Source organism: Salvelinus fontinalis, chromosome 6, assembly GCF_029448725.1.
Source record: "Salvelinus fontinalis isolate EN_2023a chromosome 6, ASM2944872v1, whole genome shotgun sequence".
Taxonomy (NCBI): domain Eukaryota; kingdom Metazoa; phylum Chordata; class Actinopteri; order Salmoniformes; family Salmonidae; genus Salvelinus; species Salvelinus fontinalis.
In genome coordinates this window covers 17,086,266-17,092,290 of record NC_074670.1, presented here as the reverse complement: position 1 = coordinate 17,092,290, position 6,025 = coordinate 17,086,266, and the positions used below count along the sequence as shown (strand labels likewise).

Sequence of the window (6,025 nt, the reverse complement as noted above, 5' to 3'; positions counted from 1 at the left end):
ATGATAAAATAGCCACAGTAGCCTACTTGACCACTGTTTAAACTGTAACTTAAAGTGGGTACAGCCTCTGTTCACAGTGAACACAGTTGCACTGACTTTCACAACTTTCAAGTTTGCGCACTGCAGACCTGAAATTTGCTCAGTGCCGAAAAAAATGTGAGGGAACAAATGCTAACATTTGCATGTGCAAACTGCCAGGGAAACTAAACCAAATCATGGATTGCTGTCATACCTTTTCCATAGACTGCTTACAGGATAAGTAAATCAACATGCCATTTTTTTATTTGGGTGAACTATCCCTTTAACAACACGTGATGCTCAACCCTGGTTCCAAAGGATAACCTACCCAGTGCAAGGTTTAGTCCCGGTCTACTGTACAATAGATGACTTTGGTAATATACTTCTAAAACAGTGACATAACTTTTGGAAAATCATAGAAGCAACTGGTATTGCCTATTTGTTAATAAACAGCTGCAGGAGTAGGGCTGGCACAATAAACATATAGCCAGCCGTATAACTGACAATTATAGACAAAAAATTATACAGTTATGGATAATCATGAACTACAAACTATAATAGTCATAATCGTTTTAGCTAATACATTTTGTATATAGTAGATATATTTTCAGGTATAGGCTTATACTTTACCCAATAGCAGTCTTTCATTTTTACATGAAGAGGGTAAAGTTGGTATTCATTTTAGGAGCAGAGTGTACTTAGCTTATAAATTAACTAGAGACAATGTCCAAGATGGATGCCAGTGTTTTTCAACATAAACTACTCACTTTCGCATGGTCATTGCTAGATGGGATACAGTTTATCAAATTGATGTCAAAAGTTGATTATTTTTTCATTTTAGCTAACCCTAACCTTTTTCCCAAATCTAACCTAATTCTCCAAACCTGCTAAATTTATTATCCGAGCTTACGGTGTAAGTTCTCCTAACCTGCTACGAAAAGTCCTTTCTGACAAACTAACCATCTAGGCAAAACCTGTGTTTATTGCCCTCTTTTTAGATTCGGTTTAACAGAGCAGATAACACCTGCACACTAGCACAGTTCAGTGCGCACTTGGATCTGTGCTATCCAAAATCCTTGGGACGTCCCTACCCCATTGAAGTTGACATTTCTGAAATGTAACATGGTTAACATGGATAATTAACAATTAACAGCCAAAGCATTGCTTCCACTGTCTTGATGGCTTTCCTCCCTGTGGTGCCTAGTAGTCTTAATTAATACCCTGTAGAAGGATTGACCTGCAAACCTTCTGCATCCCACTTCGACAGACTCTACCTATTTTCTTTCATTTGTCTCCTCAATGCGGTCCTCCCAAGGGACAATGAGCTCCATTAAGATGACCTGCTTGGATGTTTCAGAAAGCAGAACGTCTGGCCTCAGTGTTGTTGCTGTGATGATGTCTGGGAACTTGAACTGCTTTCCTAGGTCGACTTTCAGTTCCCAGTCTTGAGCTGTTGTGAAAAGACCTGTGGAGGTTCTGGTAGCTGGTGTTGGCTTTTCCCCGGCTCTGATGAATGCAATGTCCTACTTAGCTTGTCGGAGGCGCTTGCAGTGGCTGATCCCACTGAAGACGGTTTCCACAAAGGCTTTAAACACCAGGTTGTGGCACCAGCGGTAGTGACCCTCGCCTAGGGCTTTTGAGCAGCAGTTGAGGATGGATGTACTCCTCTCTTTAGGCAGAGAGCATGATTGTGAATCGACCTTGCCACAGCAGAACAGGTTAGATGGGCTTGGTAGGATATTGTAGACTATACCCTGATGAAGACAGCTTGGCTGTTTATTAAATTATTGCATCTGAGCTCCTAGAGTCTGCGGCTCTCCTTTTCTTTTTCAGGACATCGTAGACATCGTAGAACTTGATGCGATGGGGCTCGGACTTCCACAGCTCGGACCATGTGCTTTCCATCATTTTCTCCCATCTTGTTGCCTTATTGCCTTATTCCTACCATCCTGCTGGCTCCCTCCTCCTCGACTGTTGCTCACACTTCCTCCAGCACCAGCTTCCGCCAGTGTTTCCCCTGTGCCTGGTCGTAGTGTGGTGTTGTAAGGCTACCAAGGTCAGCTCTTCCCGGAGTCACATTACCCACCAGCACACTGTGCCATAGCCGTGACTCAGCCTGCTCTACTGCATCCTGAGCCCTCCACTTCCTTCCTGTCCTCACCTCTATACCTGCCTAGGAGACTTTCGAGTTGCTTGACTTCCTGTATTGCAGCACCTCCCTTGTACGAGTCACCATTAATTCCTCATTCAGGCTGCTGATGGGTAGCTTCAGTTTGTTCTTCTGACTGTACAGGGCAATGCTGCTCAGGCATCAAGATAATCCCAGCCATTTGCAGAGGTAGCTACTGAACCTTCTCTCAAAGCACTTAACTGTAGAAATCGGGAACTTGTAAACCAGGAGGGGTCAGAGGATCCGTGGGAGGACACCATGTTGGTATATTCAGGCCTTGAACTTACCAGGTAAACCTGACTTGTCCACTGTAGCCAACCACACTTCCAGCTCCTGGTTGGATGTCTTGATGGATGCTGTATCCCTCAGGCTGCTGTCAAACTTGAAGTTCAAGTGGCAAGCTTCCCCAACCCCTGCAGAATCCATCTACTCCCTGGGATGGATGTTGTCACAGTCAGGTCGTCCATGAAGACTCTGATCGGAGGTTGTCGCATGCCAGACTTGGTCAGCAGGCCTCAACATTCCACCTCCGCTGACATGGCAAGTGCGAACAGGACCACTGAAATGGTGCAGCCTGTGATGATTCCATTCCCAGTGCCATTCCAATATTGTGGACGCAAAAGTGACTCTCAAACTGAAACTGTTGTAGTAGTTCAGTATGAGATCCCTGATCTTGCCTGGGATGTAGGGTATGAAGCCGTTGGCATTTGTGAGGTCTAGCCACAGTACAACAAGGTATCTTCTGTTCTCCCGGGCTTCCCTGATTATCTGCTTGACCACGCCTGTGTGCTCCAGTCATCCTGGCACCTCAAGGATCCCTTCTTTCTGGACTGATGTAGGAGTTCTACAGGAGGTAGTCTGTCAGACGGCTGGCCCCAATGCTGAAGAATATATTTCCTTCAACACTGAGCAGCGAAATGGTTCTGAAATGGTTGATGTTCTTCGAGTTCTCCTCCTTCAGAATCCATACTCCTTCTGCACATCTCCACTGTTGAGAGACTTTGCCCCTCCTCCAGATCACCTTCAGGATGCTCTTGCCCTCTTGACAACCTCCTGTACATCCTTCCAGCAGGGCTCCTTCTTGTTTAACTCTGTGGTTGGTACTGGTAGATCCATCAAGGCCTTGCCGTGCTCCAGATCTTGCTCTCTGATTGCATTGCTGTATGTGCTGTGTAGATGGTTGTTGATCTCATCTTTGGAGCAGGTAAGGTGACCACTGTGCTTCTGACCTAGCAGCTGTTCAGTAAATCCAAAGAGATTTGCTAAAGGCAGCCCACTTCCTTGCCCTCTTTTTCCTGTGCCTTCTATGCCACTCAGCTCTCTGCAAGGCCCTGAGGATGTTCCGTAGCGCTGACAAGGCTGGTCTTTCTTCTTCACTTGCCTCCTTGAACTGTTCTTAACTCCTGCCTTATCTGGTGGATCTTTGCCGCTCTATGCTCAGTTGGTTAACCAAGCTGTCTCTGACCTGAAGGAGTATTCTCCTTTTGACAGCTCTCAGCTCTCACTAATTGACGTTGGCCTACTGTTCACTATACATCACTTTAATCCTGTACATATGTACGTCAAATAACTCGTACCTCTGCACATCGACTCGGTACTGGTAAAAAAAAGTTATCATTACTCATTACTTTTATTATTCACATGTGGAACTGCAATTCACATTTGAGTTGAACACATTTTATGTGAAAAGGTGGTGTTAACATGTGATCTTAAAATGTAATACATGTGAACATATGGTTTCACGTGAAAATTTCAGCTCAACATGTGAAAGCAGCTATTTCAAATGTGAAAATGCAAATATGACATTTTTTTTGTAAGAGCGATTCTTAGAAGGAGCTTCACAACAGCTCACTGATACGGATGATTCTGCAAGGTTACCATGAGTTGTGTTTGCAGCTCCTTGAAATCAATAAGAATGTCGCCACTATGGAACCAGTTGTGAACTTTGGTCTCCATCCAAATAAATATGTGTGGTGGATAAACAGAACTAGATAGAGCAAATTCAGACTTCTTCCCTTCGATGTTCATGAATACAACTACATGTATAAAATGTTCCTGATACATTTTATTTATCAGTCAAACTGGGGAAATATCATTCAGCATGCCAACTGAAGGGTTTTCATATAGAATATAGCAATCTGTTCATTCAACATAGCTAAAACTAAATACCGCAAACGTTATCTCCATTTGAGAATCTTGAGCTTCATTGATTGGAGAGCCCGGCTCTATAGCAAGTGGGGCTCCTATGCTCACAGCCAGAGGAATAGATCCTTTGTCTGGATAGGACAAAAAAATGTGACACCTCACACCCTATGCAAATGAGGTGTAAGATTTCAAACTCTACATCTCAGCTCCTTGCGGAGAGCGCCATCTGTATTGGGAGACTCAGCTGTTTTGCTGAGTTTAAAGCAATTGACTGGCACTCACAAGCACTAACACCCACACAGAACGATGGAGAGAGACAGCAGAAATGAGAAGTTCTTCTCCAGAAAGAGAAGTTTCACTTTTGGGGCATATGGAGAGTGAGTAACAGTCAAAGTATTGAGAACAAATTAAAATGCTTTGATTCTTGTGTCAGAATCTGAATAAGATCTTGAAATAGTTGTCCATAGAAGTAGTCCTTAATGTCATGTGGCAAATTGTCTAAGGAGTTACCACTTTCCCTATTCACATTGTGGACAAGTTCATATGTGAAAATGAGACTAGGTGAGAAAAACTTAAAAATACCTTTATTTACCTTTATCCACATTAGATGTGGTTTATTTCTTGCTGGTCATTTTACAATGGATTTAGAGCTTAATACACTTGCAGTTGATGAATGGGAAAGGTGATGGTTGCATTTCTTTGCTCTGTCATTCCACCTGTTGCAGCAGACCAGAACCTTTAGAGCACAGCATTCTGGATATTTTGGACTCCCCTACCAGCGAGACCAAACCGTTACTCTCTACTAGCAGCAACCAGAAGGTAAAATGACTTAATTGTGATAATGTGTCTTTCATCATATCCTTTTTGCAATTGTTGATCACATCATCACTAATTTAGTCTCCCTGCATCTGTGTTTGTCTAACGTTGTTTCTCTTTCTCTTCCTGTTTCTCCCTGAACCTCCTGTCTGTCTGTCTGTCTGTCTGTCTGTCTGTCTGTCTGTCTGTCTGTCTGTCTGTCTGTCTGACTGTCTGACTGTCTGTCTGTCTGTCTGTCTGTCTGTCTGTCTGTCTGTCTGTCTGTCTGTCTCTCTTTCTGTCTGACTGTCTGTCTGTCTGTGTTTTCCATGTAAGGTGACAGAGCTGTTTGAGATCATTGAGAAGTTGTAGGTGAGTGTACAGCACCATTCCCTCTCTGTTTTCTGTAGTCTCTGTGTGTACAACAGTTCTCTCTCCAGTTAGTCAATCAGTCAGTCATTGTTACCTTCCCTCTCCTTCATCAGAGCAGCAGGCTAGATGAACAGCGCTGTGAATTCCCTCTGCCTTTGAGGGTGAGTCTTTCTCCTAAAATATCATGTCAAGATCTGTGTGCACACGTGTGTGTGTGTTGACAATGACCTTTCAATATTATCAACGATACAGACATTTTTGTTCCCTTAAACACTGATGTCACAATAGTTGTAACACTCATACCAGCATACATAAAACTCATTATTAGGTATGCTGATGCAACCATCATCCTATGGATACTACTAGATCTACATTTAATTGGATACACCAGACTTTTTAATTATCATCTCACCCTTTTGAAAGTCTCAGCTTTTGAAGATAGGTCGTGACCTTCCTCTGATCCTGCCTCCAAAGCTGGGTGGTTACTGGATAGACCCCCCGCTACAGAAGTTTGCTGAGACCAGT

At 43.4% G+C, this 6,025-nt stretch overlaps 1 pseudogene; it reads right to left on the bottom strand.

Annotated features, from left to right (window-relative positions):
• Window positions 1-2,614: 2,614 nt before the first annotated feature.
• Window positions 2,615-3,775, bottom strand: LOC129856814 (uncharacterized; annotated as a pseudogene).
• Between the last annotated feature and the right edge of the window lie 2,250 nt (window positions 3,776-6,025).